The following is a 16,372-nucleotide window of genomic DNA, read 5'->3' on the forward strand; positions in this document are numbered from 1 at the left end:
GCTCTGCACTCTCACTGCAGGGGGCACAGGTTCCATCTCTTGCTGGAGAACCAAGGTCCCACACGTTGTGCAGTGTAGCTAAAAATGAGAGAGAGAGAACCATTTAACAGATGTGGCCAGAGGATTGCTGGTGAGAGAAAGTGAGGTTTAAGATAAAATCTAAAGATGAGAAAACCTAGCCAGATGGAAAGGTGGGAAAGGTAAGGGAATGACTCTAAAGCAGAGGTAACTGCATGTATGAAGCCCTGAGCTGTTGGATCAATATTCCAAGAACACGTTTCTATCCAAGCCCTTCATTTTATGTGAAACAGGAAAACTGACCACTTTTCTAAGTGCTGTCACACTGTGCTTTTCTGTCGCCTTACAAAGGCCACTGGAAATGTCCTTCCTACCTTGTCCTTTGTCCTCCTCTTCCTTCAAAACACAGCTTGGCAATTCATCATGTTTTGCCTTAAAATCTTACATTTAAATAGCTCTTTTCAAACATCCTGTATGTGTCTGGCTGATGCTTATAATATATGTTTTGTTTCAAACGCCCTTTCTCTTCAACTAGATTGCAAGTAGTTCCTTAAGACTAGTCTTGGATTTTCTGTGTCTTTCTTCCTGGCACAGTACTCAACAAGAGTCAATGCTTACTATTTACTAATTGTTTAGTAACATGGTTTGAGTAAGTAAAGAACAAAATTACCACCCAAAGCTACCTAGTCATCAAAATTCTTGACTATTCTCAAAGAGGAGATGGAAAAGACTAAATTTTTTTGGTGTCACTTCCAAAGGATCTATGTAGGAAGCCACTGTGATAAGAAATTATCTAAGTGTTTTTTGCTCTATAAACACAATAAATTTGGGCTACAAGTTCAAATAGTTGGGTTGGCATGACATTAAAGCCATTTTTACTTCAAAAATAATTCTGACCAGGGGTCAGATATTTATTCCTCTTTCCTAGGATGCTGCTGACACCTAAATCTCCAATATTCCTCAATTTCCCAGAGGAAAGGAAGATTCTCGTCAGTGACCAGTTGAAAAGAAAGACGTACTTGGGGTAAGCAGCAGTAAGTTTCCAAAAGACTGATGACCAGAAGTTAAAAGCAAAATTTCTAGTCAAAATAAAAGGATACATGTAGCACACTCCCTCAGATAAGATTTTTGAGACAAAAACAGAAACAACTTGAACTTTGAGAAAGATTATTTTCCTCAGGCAGCATCAGAGGACTTTGTGCATTTATTCGGTTCAGTGGTTTACAAAGCTGTGGATGCCTTAGAGTTCAAAACAAGCGCTCATTCCCTGTGTGAGCTGCTCAAGGCTCAGAGGTGTCCTGTTGTTCAGTGGAAAATGCCACTGAAGATGAAAAAGGATACTAACACTCCAGCATTCTACTGATTAAAAGATAAGTCTCATGTGCTTTTCCACATTTGGGGACTATCTAGCACAATCAAGGCACCATAGGTGATAATTAGCATTTGCCCAATACAACAAGGTCCACTTAAACAGTCAAGATTTCATTTAGCTTTACTCACACATTTACCCTTTTATGGACGGGGCCACTCCAGGTGGCATGCAACATCTTAGTTCCCCAGCAAGGGATTGAACCCATGCCCCCCCACCCAACACAGGGAATGTGAAGTCTTAACCACTGGACAACCAGGGAAGTCCACTGCTTAGGACTTAAAGCAGACTTACTTATGGTGGAAGCTTAGGCTGTTCTGCACTACTCACTATTATTACCAAACTGTCTGAGAGGTTTGTAATTTTTTAAATTAACTCAACAAACACATATTAAGCAACTACTAGGTTCCAAGCACTGAACTGAAACAGGGGCAATTAAATTTATCTTGCCTTTGTTGCTGTTCTTTAGTCACCCACTCTTTCATGATCCCGTGGACTATAGCCCGCCAGGCTCCTCTGTCCACGGGATTTCCCAGGCAAGAATACTGGAGTTGGTTGCCATTTCCTTTTCCAGGGGATCTTCCTGACCCAGGGATCGAACTCACGTCTCCTGCTTGGCAGGAGGATTCTTTACCACTGAGCCCCCTGGAAAGCCCTACCTTGCCTTTATAAATTAACAACCTAGTAGCGAAGCGGAGAAGGCAATGGCACCCCACTCCAGTACTCTTGCCTGGAGAATCCCATGGACGGAGGAGCCTGGTGGGCTACAGTCCATGGGGTTGCTAAGAGTCGGACACGACTGAGCGACTTCACTTTCACTTTTCCCTTTCATGCACTGGAGAGGGAAATGGCAACCCACTCCAGTATTCTTGCCTGGAGAATCCTAGGGACGGCGGAGCCTGGTGGGCTGCCATCTATGGGGTCGCACAGAGTCGGACACGACTGAAGCGACTTAGCATAGCATAGCATAGCAGCGAAGACAAACAGGTAATAATTTTAATAAACTGTGATACCTCCCACAGTAAAAGCAGGAAGAACACAGTGGATTCAAGAGAAGCAAAGAAGAATAGCAATCATCCAACTAAGGTTACACTGCTGAAAAGGATACCAACAGTGCTAACAGCAAAGTAAGAGAGATTACTACCATTCTTCAACTGCTTTCCTGAAAAACACATTTTAAAACCACTTGTTTTTCTATCAGGAACTTAGTGTTTAACTGGTCATAAGACCCAAAAAGATTTTAAAAAGAGAGAGAATAACAAATTTCACTAGCTCTAGGTAACCTGCTCAACAACCCACTTACCTTTAAAATAAAAGTCAACGCTACTTTGAGTTTACAGGGTTCAAGATCATCCTAAATAACCCAGAGAATCTCAAGTGACTCCTGGTTGCCTATAACCAGAAAAGGAAGAGAAGCCCAAATCAAATTCAAAAGCAACCTAGGACAGAGCTAGAGCTCTTTGTACTCCCAAGTCCCTCCAGTTTTCCTTCTTACCTGCCTTTCCAAGCCACGGTTACCTAAACAGTGTCCCATCCTCTGATCGCTTGCCCTCTAGCCATATAACCAAAGTTCCCCAGATATTCTCCAGCTCACTAATCAGCTAACTTTTATACAGTCTTACATACAATGTAAGTGTTGCCTTAGACTTGTGAAGGAATGAGTTTTTCTACTTCTATTCATTGGATCAAATTATCCTATGTCAATTGTTGTTTCCACATCTCCTTTTCCTTCCTGTTCCACCACAAATCTCTGCCCACCCCTCATCATATTCGTCTGTTAAAGCAACAGTGGAAGGAAGATGGTATAGAAGGAAGAACCTGGATTCTGGAATTAGACATCTCCGATTCAGACTCTGACAATATCAGCTTATTAAGTCACTTAATATCTATGACACCCAGTTTCTCCTCTGTAAAATGAGGATAGTCCCCCTAATGCATGGTGGGGGAAAACTGAGATATGTGTAAAGTTCCTGGTATGCTTAGGTGTCAGGCACTTAGCATGCAATAAATGCCAGTTTCTTTTCTTTCTTAAGACCCAACTTAAATCCTTGCTATTCTGAGAAGCCTCTCAGCTCACCTGCCAAGTATTCATCTCTGCTGTAGCATGGCAGGACTTCCAAAGTCTCTGAATGCCTTGATGGTAAGAAAATCTGCAGTTGAGAAACTTTAGATATTATAGAGGAAACAAGATTAGAGAACTAAGGACATCATTAAACCTGAACTGTTTTAAATTCAGTAAAATGAAACCATAATCCAACTTGCTAAATAAAAACAATGTCAATGACATTTAGACTTTATAATTAGTCATTATAACTATGGTGGTATTATTTTCCAATTACCACTCCCTGCTCATTAGACTTCTAGAGTTTCTCATCCTGTAATTAATAAAGCTGCTTGCAAATTTCTTTGGCTTTGAGGCAAATAATCCAGGTTCTGCCAGAAGGTGTGTTTTTATCTGCCTCCAAGTGTTTGATGCCCATCTGATCCTATAGCTCAGTGCTGTTGACTCCAACTCTTAAATTTCAACATGGTCTCCAAAACAGGGAAACACATAGATGCCTGAGAGGATAAAAGCTTTAGATATTCTCTGATAAACCACTGTGTGTGTATCACCAAGTAGGCATTCAGCAATCCCACTTCCAGTACTTGGGTCCATACGGCTCTCCTGGATCCATGATAACTTCATGTTCCAAAGCTTTTTAGCCTCCAACCACCCATAATTGCAGTTCCACAGTCCAAAGCAAAACTCTTTTCCAGCCTCTTCTGTTAACTTCCTCAGGCTTCTTGAACAATTCTAGTCCTGTTCTGTTTTCCCCTTAACTCTCTTTCCTAATACCTTTTTTTATGCTATTAATACTTGACTCCTCCATCATAAGTTCCTTAGTAACCGGCTACTTGGCTCCTTCTATATAAAAAAACAAAAAACTAACATTTGTGTGTCAGGTTCCATTCCATTCTAAACACTTCAAAGGTATTACTCATTTAACATTCATGACAAAATCAGAAAAAAGCTACTATTATTATCCCCATTTTACAGGTGAGCAAACCGAGGCTCAGAATGTTTATAAGAGATAGAGTCAGGATTCAAATTTGGGCAGTGTAGGGGGCCAAGAGCCAACACTTACTAAATTTCCTTGATTCTTTGTTCAACCCCAGGCCACCCCAGTGTCTATTTTTGGTTCTGCACGAAGTGTGTTTTCAGGTGAAATAAACTCTTGTGAAATCACAGCCTGTTTCCTTCTCCTTCTCCCCTTCCTCTTCTTTATATTGCCTGATGTCAAATACCTGCTGCTTGACCACACCCAAGCATCACCACAATTAGGTAGTTTCTCAGGTAGAAATCTCTCCATGTCATATCCCAAAGTCTCCTCCTGCCTTATCCCATCTCTAACTGAGAAATGTGCACGCTCTTTGGTGTCTCCAATAAAGGTGTGATACAGAAACATTTAAAACCATTACTCTGAATCAGACCTCAGACTGCTCAGTACAGTATTCTGCTTTCTGACAGGAAAAAAACCAAAGACATTTTGTAAAAGACACCTACAGGGAGCTCCCTGGCGACCCAGTGGTTACAACTCTATGTTTCCACTGCAGGGGGCATGGGTTCAATCCCTAGTCAGGGAACTAAGATCCCGAAAGCTGTGTGGCATGCCAAAATTAATAATAATAAATAAAGATATATTTTTTAAAAGAAATCTATTGCTGCATGCCTTTTAATGAACTTTAATGGATCCATCACTCACTAATATTTCATGCCTTTGGGAATTAACTAATACTACCAAGGTAGAAACTTTTATAGATGTTCTATAATAACTCTAATGAACATGAAAACTAACTTTTGTATCAAGATATATCCTCTACTGGACTCCCCTGGTGGCCCAGATGGTAAAGAATCTTCCTGCAATGCAGGAGACCCGGGTTCAATCCCTGGGTTGGGAAGATGCCCTGGAAAAGGGAATGGCAATCCACTCCAGTATTCTTGCCTAGAGAATCCCATGGACAGAGGAGCCTGGTGGGCTCCATGGGGTTGCAAAGAGTTGGACATGACTGAGCGTCTAACACTTTCACTTTTCATGTCCCCTACTTCTTACATGATTCTATGACTCACTGAATAAGTATGTGTGTGCCATCCAATTACTCAACAAGCATTGACTGAGTTCTGGGATACCATGACAACCAAGACAGGTGATATTATTCCTCTCTGGGAGCTTTAACATCAGAGTAGGACATACAATAAACATATAGCATTTCACTCCAGATAATAAGTGCTGTGAATAAAACCATACAAAATGATGTGTGAGAAAATGAAATGAATGGGCACAGGGGAAATGAGTTTAGACTGGGTTATCAAGGAAGACCTCTCTGAGAAGATGGCATTCAGCTAAGACCTGAACATCAAGAAGCACGCAAGCATGTTCCAGGCACAGGAAATAGTGAATGCAAAGTCTTCAGGTAGAAAAAAAAGACCAAGGCATTCATCTCCTTGGAGAATTTGCCACTGTCTTCATGACTTTACAAAATTTATACATAAATCCTGTCAATCTTAATTGTTGTGGACTAAAAAATACAAATTACATCTATAAGATGAGTTTCTTATCCCCCTTATCACAATAGCCAAATTTCCAGGACTGTTGTGTTTTGATTCCCTCCAGAGCATTCCTATCAGGACCAGTTGCAAATATCCAGCAATACCTGTTGATAATTAACACCAACAGACCTTGGAAAACAGATTTTGCAAGTCAGTCAGCCATAAAATACTTACTAAACAAGATTGCAGGAGATTTAGCCCAGTTCTTTGGGATCTGGGCCATCCATTCCTGCATAACCACCTTGTCCAATCTCTCTCCTGGTCCCCAGGAGCCTAAATAGCTGTGCTGAGTGATAATCTTTCTTGATCTATGGGAAACCAGTAGTTAACAGCCTAGGATTGTCTTTTTCATTGTGTTGTGTTGAAACACTGCTAAGACCTCAGGCTTGTACCTGGTACCAGATTAGTCATTTAGTAAAAGTTCTAGTACTTCACTTGAGAAAGAGTTAATTCACAAAAAGATAAACTTTACTGGACATTCCTGATATACTGACATCCTAGGCTTTAAAAGCATCATAAAGTTAAAAATAAAGCAAATTTCCCACAATAATTACGTCCTCACTTTGGAAATAGATACACTTTTTTTGTATTCAATCCATTCATTATTCATACAGATGAATTTATGGGACTTGTCATAAACTATTTTCCCCAAACCTAGTCTGTCTCCACATTTCAAAGGTTTTGAGGAGCTGCCTCATTAATATCACCTTTGCTATCATTAGGGCATGACATTCTCCCTCATTCACATCTTCACTCATTGGCCCACACATCTCTGGAGAATAGGAAGACATCTTCTACTTGGATATTGGTAGAAAGCCATCACCATCTCTTACTAAGGAAAAAAAAATGTTTAATACCCTGAAATATTGTGCTTTCCTAAATGGAGCCAGTTTGCCTCTCTCTGTCCTGTAGCTTAGGCTAGTTATCAATCCTAGAAACATTATACCTCCATGGTGATACAATTAAGAGAGTACCAAACATAGGAGACCTAAATTCAAGTCTTGTATTTTTTTATTCAAAACATTCTTATTACATATCTGTTAAGTACCAGACTCTGCATCACTTTATTTTTCCCCACTTTGGACAAGTAACTAAACTGCTCTACGCTCCAGTTTTCTTACTTGTAAATATCTTTAGAGAGAAGACATTGTACCAGATGCTCTCTAGTTCTTTGCAGGTCTAAATGTCTTTGCTTCTAAATCCATTTCTAACTTCCATATTCTAACTTAATCACACTCATCTCTAAGTAAGCTGGCTTTATCATATGGAAATTTCTATTAAAACAAAGGCCAGTACTGGCTATATCTCCTAAGGCCTTAATATAATTCCATTGATTGAGAGAGAAAAAAATTAATCAATATTTCTGGAGTTTAGATAACTACTTTCAAGGATAATCAATAAGGAAATTATACTATATATATTCATAAACAAAAGAAGATTAATATGATATAAATGGCTCAGAACCAATTTCCTCAAGGGAAAAAACAGGTATATAATCAAGAACTGAAAATATAAATCAATATGTAAACCACAAAGATGAATAGACAATATATAAAACTAGTATACATACACATTGCTGGTAACATTGTATACTCTTTCTAAAGTGTAAGTTGACCTCATATATCAAGGGCCATAAAATTGGTTATGAAGATTTATTATAGTAATGGTCCTTTATTATTATATCTTTTGATTTGGGGTTCACGCATGTAATTTTCTTTATCCAGTTAGCTTGCTCTCTTTCCAATCATACTCCTTGGCCTTAACCATGAGAACACGCTTAGGTTAGCCTGATGAGTAGATAAGAAACACACTGGGGAAAACCAAGCCTTTCCAGCTGGGACCCACAATATGCCTGAGTTAAGGAGCTGTAACTCTGAGTTTAAGAATACAAAAATACCCAGTTCCCAAAAAGGTAAAATTCACCATTTCTGCATCCAATCAAAACTTACCAAGTATATTAGTTTGCTAGGGTTCGGGTAATAAAGTAACACCAACTGGTTGGCTTAAGTAACAGAAATTTATTGTCTCACAATTCTGAGGCTAGAAATCTGAGAGTAAGGTGTTGGCAGAGTTGGTTCCTTCTAAGGAATGAAAGGATGTTTCAGGACTTCTTTCTTGACTTGTAGATGGCCACTTTCTCCCTGTGTTTCTTCTTGACTAATTATGTATGTGTCTCTAAATTTCCCCTTTTTGGAAGAACACCAGTCATATTGGGTTAGGGCCACCCTAATGACTTCTTTCTAACTTGACCAACTCTGTTTTAACCCTATCTCCAAATAAAAACACACTCGGAGGTACTGGGGGTTAGAACTTAAACATATAAGCCGGGGTGGGAAGGGGAGAGGGTGTACACAATTCAATCTATAACACCAAGCGTGCAAATAAACGGTAAAATATACACCATACTGGGAAAAGTCAATCAATTGAAATGAAACAATAGGGACAATAGAATTAGTATTTGATAAAGCCATTAGAGGAATTACTAAAAAACTGTGTTCTGTTTGTTCAAGAAGTTAGAAGAAAGTGGTATGATTGTTACATAGACTGGAAGATATAAAAGGACTCAACTGAAACTTCTAGAGATGTAAAAATATAATGTGTGAGATGAAAAATACACTGGAAGGAATTAATAGCAGGTTAAACAAAGCAGAAGTAATAATTACTGAACTTGAAAACACCATAACAGAAATTATCAAAAGTGGAACTCAGAGGAAAAAGACTAGGGAAAAATGAGCAGAGTATCAGTGATCTGTGGGACAGCTTCAAGCAGCCTAATATCTGGGCAAATAAGCTGCCAAAGGAGAGATGAAAGAGAAAAAATTACTTAAAGAAATAATTTTTTCCAAAATTTCCAAATGTGATGAAGACTACAGAGCCAAGAAACTTAAAAACTCCAAATACAAGAAATATGAATAAAGCTATACCAAGTCACATCATTACCAAATCTCTTGAAACCACTGATAAAGAGAAATCTTAAAAAGAAGCCAGGGAAAAGACATTAAATACAGAAAACCAAAGATAAAAATGACAGCAGACTTCTTGTTGTAAACAGCAAAACCAAGAGACAATGGGACCACATCTGTAAAGCACTGAAAGACAAAAATCTGTCAACCTAGAATTCTATACTCAGTAAAAATAACTTTCAAAAATGAAGGTGAAATGAAGATTTATTGAGACATACAAAGCTGAAAGAATTTATCAACAGCAAACCTTCCCTACAAGAAATGTTAAAGGGAGTTCTTTGGGCAGAGGAAAACAATACCAAACGGAAATCTAGATCTATCCAAGGAAGGAAAATACCAAATCTGTAACTATGCAGGTTCTAGATAGAAACATCTCTGTTATTTCCTCCCTCCCATCACCACTCAGTCCATGTTTCACTTAGAAATACAACTGAATGAGGCTTCACTACTCATGTATACTTTATATACACATCCTACATGGTAAATTGTATTTATTCAATAGTCATTCAACAAATATTCATTGAAACTGTACTATATTTCAGACACTAGGGATAAGCTCACTAAAACAGACAAGCCCCCTTAACAAGCTCATTGAGCTCATGCTCCAGCATTTGACCTTCTAATTCACAGACATAAGAACATAATATCAAAGTCACACCGCAATTTGCTAATTTTGTTTTATTTATGTTTTAATAATTCCCTTCAGACTGCAAAATCTTCAGTGTGGTTGTTTCATTTGTCTTTATAATTCAGTAATCCAATACAACAATCCAATTATTAATATGTGGGCCTCTATATACTGTCAGTACTGTTAGTGACATAGGCCTAGAACATAATGCAATCTAAACAAAGTAATGCTGTTATTTTTCATTTTGTGAAAATTTTATCATGCTGCTGGAATTGGAGGAGGAAGAAAGGAGAAAAGGAACAAAGAAGCCATTCAGGACTAGAACAAGATTCTGCTTCTTTTATAATCTACATATTTTATAAAATGATGTTAAGATGCTCACCACAGACATACACAGTAATGCAATTAAAATGTAAATGAAAAGGCACAAATATCTGAAAGCCAAAAGTACCTGGAAGAAGCAAATATGCTAGCCTTAAGTGCTAATTTTGTTACTAAAATTATTAATAAACATGGCTTGGAGCTTCCTGGCAGCCACAGAAAAAAGAAAACACAACTGGTAAGAAATTGTGGTTGGTCTTATAGAGAAAATATTATTAACATACAAATACTCACTGCCTTCTACTGCCTTTTCCCTTTGTTTTAAAATATTACTTCTCCAAGCCAAGCTTTTGATAGATGCTAGAGCTGTTGAGGGATGTGGAGAAAACAAGAATATACACCATGAGGAAACTCAGGTCTTCTATATCACTATCTGAAGGGAAAATCATGTATTTTGGCACTTTAGTATTATGAAAGATGTTCTTGCCCAGGAAGTAGGTTACTACTTTGAGAGCATATGTAAATCGTATCCATCATTTTACACTGGTTAAGTGCCTCACTTACTTTTGCCAGTGAACAGTCAAGCAAGTGCTCTTCTGTAAGATTCTGAATATTGAGTCACTGGGAGCCAAAACAGTGAAATGCTGAAATTATCATCTTCAGATCATCAATGGCTATTTTTATGTCAGGTTTTCATTTGAGAAGAAAGGAAAAAGGTATATTCTAATCCACTTCCTAGGAGAAGCTGTAATTAGCAGCTGCCTGCAATGATAAAACTCAATAAATTAAACTTCATTTAAAAATCTGTTCAACAGCAACAATAAAAAAGGCATCAATGGATTTTCACTTTTCAAACTTCTGGAAAATGGTTACCACTCATTAATTTTTATAAATTATGTGATTAGATAAACAAAAAACAATGGAAGAAATATTATTTTGAAAGAGAATGTTTGTAGCCTACTGTTTTTTAATTATCTTAATATATAGAAGGAGATATTATTACAGAAATATCAATCTATCTCTTTTTGCTTTTTTATGTTATTGTCAAATTCCACAGAATGTAAGATGGCACTAGACAAAATGCTTTATTATTCCCTTCTGTTTCATTCCATTTCATTAAGAACTCTAATCCATTGCTAGAATTTCATTTAGTTTCTTTCTGAGTTCTTTTGCTGGCCCCTTTGACAAGTAAATAAATAAGTTACTGGGGAAAGTCCTCACCAGTCATTCATTCCTTAAACTAATATTTATCGGCTCTCCTATGGACCAAACAGGATTCTAGATAGTGCACAAAACAGACTAAAATTCCTGCCTTCACAGAGTTTAAATCCTAGTGCAAGAAAATGGACAATCAAACACGTAAGTAGACATTAAGTCCTCAGTGATAAGACTAATAAAGAAAAACAAATCAGGGCTAGGAGATGGGAAGTGCTGCTGTGGAGGGCTGGCAGGGTTTTTTTTTTAACTTGCTATTATTCTTTTTAAATTTTTTATTAATTTATTTAATACCTATTTTTGGCCACACTGGGTCTTTGTTGCTGCACATGGGCTTTTTCTCTAGTTGAGGCAAGAGGGGGCTACTCTTTGTTGCAGGGCTTCTCATTGTAGCGGCGTCTCTTGTTGGGGAGCACAGGCTCTAGGGGTTGTGGGCTTCAGTAGTTGTGGTCCATGGGCTTAGTTTCCCCGCACCATGTGGGATCTTCCCTGACCAGGGATTGAACCTGTGTCCCCTGCATTGGCAGGGGGATTCTTAACCATTGGACTACCAGGGAAGTCCATCTGGCTTCTTTAAAGTGAGAGAAGAGACTCTCAGAAAGAGTGACATTTGAGCAAAAGTTCAAAGGTGCATGCAGGAAGGAGTCAGGTAAATACCTGCAGAAAGAACATTCCAGACACAAGGAACAGGCTTGACAGGATTATGAAATAGTAAAGAGGCCACCATCACCAGAGCAGAGGGGGTGAGCAGGACAAATCAATCCAGGAACAGAAGGGACAGAAGGTCAGGGCAGATCATGGAGGCCATTGTTAGGACGTTGGTTTTTACTCTGGGTCATAGGGGGTTTGAAGTAAGGAAAACCTTGAAATGACACACATATTTTATATTATCACACTGGCTGTTGTATTGAGCACAGACTACAGAGGATTCAGATAAGGCAGGATTTATAGGAGACTTCCCAGGTAGTGCACATGGTAAAGAACCCATCTGCCAATGCAGGAGACATAAGAGACGCGGGTTCGATCCCTGAGTTGGGAAGATCCCCTGGAGGAATACCCACTCCAGTATCCTTGCCTGGAAAATCCCATGGACAGAGGAGCCTGGTGGGCTACTGTTCATGGGGTCGCAAAGAGCTGGACACGATTGAAGCGACTTAGCATGCACACAGGCTTTATATGAGTCTATTGGAGTGGTCCAGGCAAGAAAAAATGGAGGTTCAGGCCAGGGGTTTGTGGTATGCATGGAGAAAGACTCCTTGCAAATGACTGCCCACCCAGTAGTTCTTGCAGATGGCTGCCAGGGACTGACAGTCATATTTTCTCAGAAAAGCCTTTTTTAAATTAAAAAAATTATTGTCTTTAATAAAAGTATCAGGAAGTCTTGAAAGCCAAGTCAACATTTACACGGGAGTGACTAGTAGGAAAAGGCTGTTGCTAGTGGAACTGGAAACACAATACCTCTGTTTCTAAGGACTGATATTTATTCTTTAAAGCTCTTGTTTAGATAACAAATAGGAAAGCTCATTTGTTTTCACTCTTGCTATGGAAAATGCTTTCTGAATATAAAGAGCTTACTTCCTTGCCTTAGTAAATGCTGCTTAATGAACAAATTTTTAACTCAGCTTCTGATGATTGAAGATTTGCATTACCTTAGTATGCTAATTTTGCCAATAATTCATATTTGGATATAGATGTACGTGACACATGAGATTGGCCTGAATTTAAACTGAATCCTAAGATAACACACTAGAAATTTGATTATTTGTTTTTTAAATGCCTTGTGTTTGGTTTTTGTTATCACACATTTTTCTCCTAAGAGAAGATTGTAAATGAACTCTGGTTAATGAATTATGGCTAATCAAGATGTGGGTTTTTTCCCCCCTCTGATTCCAGCCTTTGAGGGTTAAAGAGCACATCATTTTCTGACTCTACAGTTGATTATAAACACACCAAATAATTACAGAAATTCATCATCTTGTTTCTGAAATAAACATATTACTAACCTCAACCATGTTATTCAAAATATAGATCAAAACCACTTTTTCCATGATAAGTCTGTACTTTTATAACCTTCTCTGCTATTCCCTCTCCAGCAACATTTTTTCTGGACTGACAGGTCTGTTAAACCAGATTTTCAAGCCAAGGGTTATTTACATCCTCTGGTACATTTCAGCAAAATTAATTTGAATTGTCCTCCTTTTTCACCAGCTTCTCAATAAATCTTGCCTGCAGTTTAAACAGAAATATCATCAAGTCAGTCTGGCTTGTGGCAAAAATCACCACTGTTAAGTATCCTGCCCAGAGCTTGCGTGGTTAAAGAAAAAAAAAAAAGGAAAAACGAGGGGAGAGCTTTTCAACATGAGTACAACAGAAAACAGAAAATATGTGAAAGTTCACAGTATATGGAAAAGAACAAAATCCCGAAGGAATGTCACAAACACACCATACTAGCTTTCTAGGGCTGCCATAACAAAGTACCAGAGACTGGGTGACTTACCACAAATTTATTTCTGACTGTTCTGGAGGCTAGGGACCTGAGATCAGATCACAAATTGGCCTTAAGTCTGACCACCATGTAAACAGTGGCAAACAAGATAAGAACACTAAGCAACCGTCAGCTTGGGTTGGATGATAAACCCCCCCAAAAAGAAGAGGAACTTCTGTAAGAAAAAGAATATAAAATTACAGACAATAATTTGTAGAATCCCTCTCAGGGCCTTGGAAGAGTCCCATGCAAGTGAGAGGCTGGAAGCTTAAGCTTAATTAATTTCAAATGGTATATCTCTATGTCACAAGGAAGAAGCTGCCTCAAAATCAAAACTCTCCTGAATTAAAAATTCACTCCCTCACTTCCCTCCCCATCCATCACTCAGATATTTCCCTCCTTCAGCTCTGGTATGTCTGTTTTGTTCTAAATGGGCTTTCCTGCTACTGCCTTTCTTTGACCTCTGGTCCGCTTTGGTTCATGGATGGTAACAGGATGACCAAGTGAGGGGATGCAAAGCTGCGGCTGAGCTCAAGAAGTACCCAGGCCACAGAGAGTACTGTCATCTCATTTAGAAAGGAGCATGTTTTTGGTTGCTCTCATTCTGACATTAAACAGAGATTACATTTTGAGTAAATTAGAGAGCAAGCTCTAGTATTTAACAGATGAGGGCAAGCCACCCCTCTCTCATACCACTGAGAAGAGGATATGAAGATTTCTGGAAATGAGGTGTGCAATTTATATAAAGAACCCAGGGCCTTCTAAGGAAAAGCAACTAAGATTACTATGTATTTACCCAGAGATTTTAAAGCTATAAAAGCTAGTTAGATGGGGACTTCCCTCGTGGGTCCAGTGGCTAAGACTCCATGGTCCCAAGGCAGGGGGCCTGGGACCCCTGGTCAGACAACTAGATCTCACATGCCAACACTTAAAGATTCCTCATGCCACAGCAAAGATCAAAGGGGCCGCAACTAAGACCCAATGCAGCCATATAAGTAAATATTTTTTTTTAAACATGCTAATGGGATGAACTGCATTGGCCTGCATTGGCTTTGTCCAAGGCTGAAAGCCAAAACAGGCAAAGAGACCCTTGAGGGAATGAAGCACCATAACAGCTGACTGAGACTGAATCAGATGACTGGTCCCTGCCCTAAGACAGTCAGAGGGGGATACTGGTTCTGGATCTACAAGGTGAATGACACCACCTAGACTCCTCAGAGATAATACTGGTACTATGAACAGTAGGCAAGGCGAGAGACCAATGTAACTACAGAGCTGTAACTTTGGGGACATCCACATTCTTTACTGCAGAGTGTTCAGAGCTGAACATAAAACTGATGATAGAGAAAACTCTTTTACACACTATCCATCCCCCTTTCCCCAGCCCCCTCCTCACACATATCACTTAGTTTCTACAACATTTCCTGGAAGCACCCATGAGCCCTTGACTCCAGTTCTTCCCACAGGGGCAGTGGTGGTGGCTTTGGTGGCAGTGGCATGTCTGGGACTTCACTGCATTTCCAGTGTCTGGAAACCCTTTAGAAGTCCTACAGCAAGGCAGCTTTTAAGCACAGTGGAAAAGGTACAGATTTGGCGGACTTCGGTTTGAATTCTAGCTCCAGCATATGGAGCTAGTCATATAATACCAGTCAAATGATCTTCAGCAAGTTGACATATCTCTGTATACCTCAGTTCCTTCCTCTGTATGCTGAAGTTATTATAAACAAAAGTTGAATGGATTTGTCTAGAATACATAGCACAGTATATAGCATGGCGGGTCCTCAGTAAATATTAGTTCTGTGCCTTTGCACCCCCAAAGATTTCCCTGGTGATGTTTGACCAATGGGAAGTTTTAATTTGGAGTATGGAATTAAATGGTGCTCAAAACAAGCCTTCTTGTTATCACCATCACCTGGACATCACTATTGTAATCCCACAGACCAACATAAGAATATACAGAGAATAAAAAGACTGATCACAAATTGGCCTTAAGTTTGACCACTTTATAAACAGTGAGGAACAAGATAAGAAAACTATGCATCACTCAGCTTGGATGATAAACCCCTTAAAATGTAGATATGCTGATGATGCAGATAAAGAACAAAATGCATATGAAATCAAATGACTAGAACCTGACACAAATTGCTTTGGAGCAAGCAGGAAAGAAAGCAAGCAAATCAACTTCAAGAAACTTCCCTGGCAAACCCCACCTCAAACTGATCACTTACTGTGAATTCTCTCCACTTTTAAGTACATAGGTTGGTCTGCCTCACCCTATGCTTATCTCTATCCATACATCTTTTTTTATGTTTCCAGTTTTTAATCTCTGTAAATTTATTGTCAGTTCCACCTGGGAGGAAATCATAGCTTCTATTTCTTTCGTATACTCCTCTTGGGTAGGAACACAAGAAATTAAAAAAAAAAAAAAGAAAGGGAGGGAAGAGACAGCGAGGAAAAAAGGAGAATGAAGAAAGCAAAAAGGAAGGCCAGTTTCGAAAAGAAGGCTGAACTCTGTGGTGAAGGATCCTGTGGTGAAATATCCCCACATTAGGAACCCTGGCAGTCTGCAAACTGTTTGCTCTTGCCTGTTCTATTGAACTTGAGGCGTCCATCTTCTTGTAATAAATGCTTATTGAAGAATTCAGCATAAGGAACCATCTGCCATTCTTGACTTGAATCATCAACAATAGGCAAAGAACTCATTTATAGACCATATTGGTCATTAGTGACTAATTAAATGTGGGAAACAAAGGCAATACTTTCCACAACAGCTGTTTCAGATAGA

The 16,372-nt window shown here is 39.0% G+C and overlaps 1 protein-coding gene across 10 annotated transcripts in view; it reads right to left on the reverse strand.

Annotated features, from left to right (window-relative positions):
- LOC145506823 (uncharacterized) overlaps positions 1-16,372 on the reverse strand; it is a 294,395-nt gene that overhangs the window by 149,821 nt on the left and 128,202 nt on the right. For 2 of the 10 annotated variants that reach the window (XM_081492239.1, XM_081492237.1), the window contains exons 4-5: positions 13,106-13,328; positions 10,452-10,649 (exon numbers count right to left, since the gene is read on the reverse strand). The exons of 3 other annotated variants lie outside the window; for them this stretch is intronic. The gene's annotated coding sequence lies outside the window, so the exon portion shown is untranslated. Of the gene's footprint in view, positions 1-2,690; positions 2,780-3,464; positions 3,552-10,451; positions 10,650-13,105; positions 13,329-16,372 lie in introns of those variants that run through there. 5 more of the 10 variants (XR_014054367.1, XM_081492233.1, XM_081492236.1 and 2 more) reach the window with 4 other exon arrangements.

This window comes from Giraffa tippelskirchi, chromosome 5 (assembly GCF_054371585.1).
Source record: "Giraffa tippelskirchi isolate mGirTip1 chromosome 5, T2T-mGirTip1v1.2.pri, whole genome shotgun sequence".
Lineage (NCBI taxonomy): Eukaryota > Metazoa > Chordata > Mammalia > Artiodactyla > Giraffidae > Giraffa > Giraffa tippelskirchi.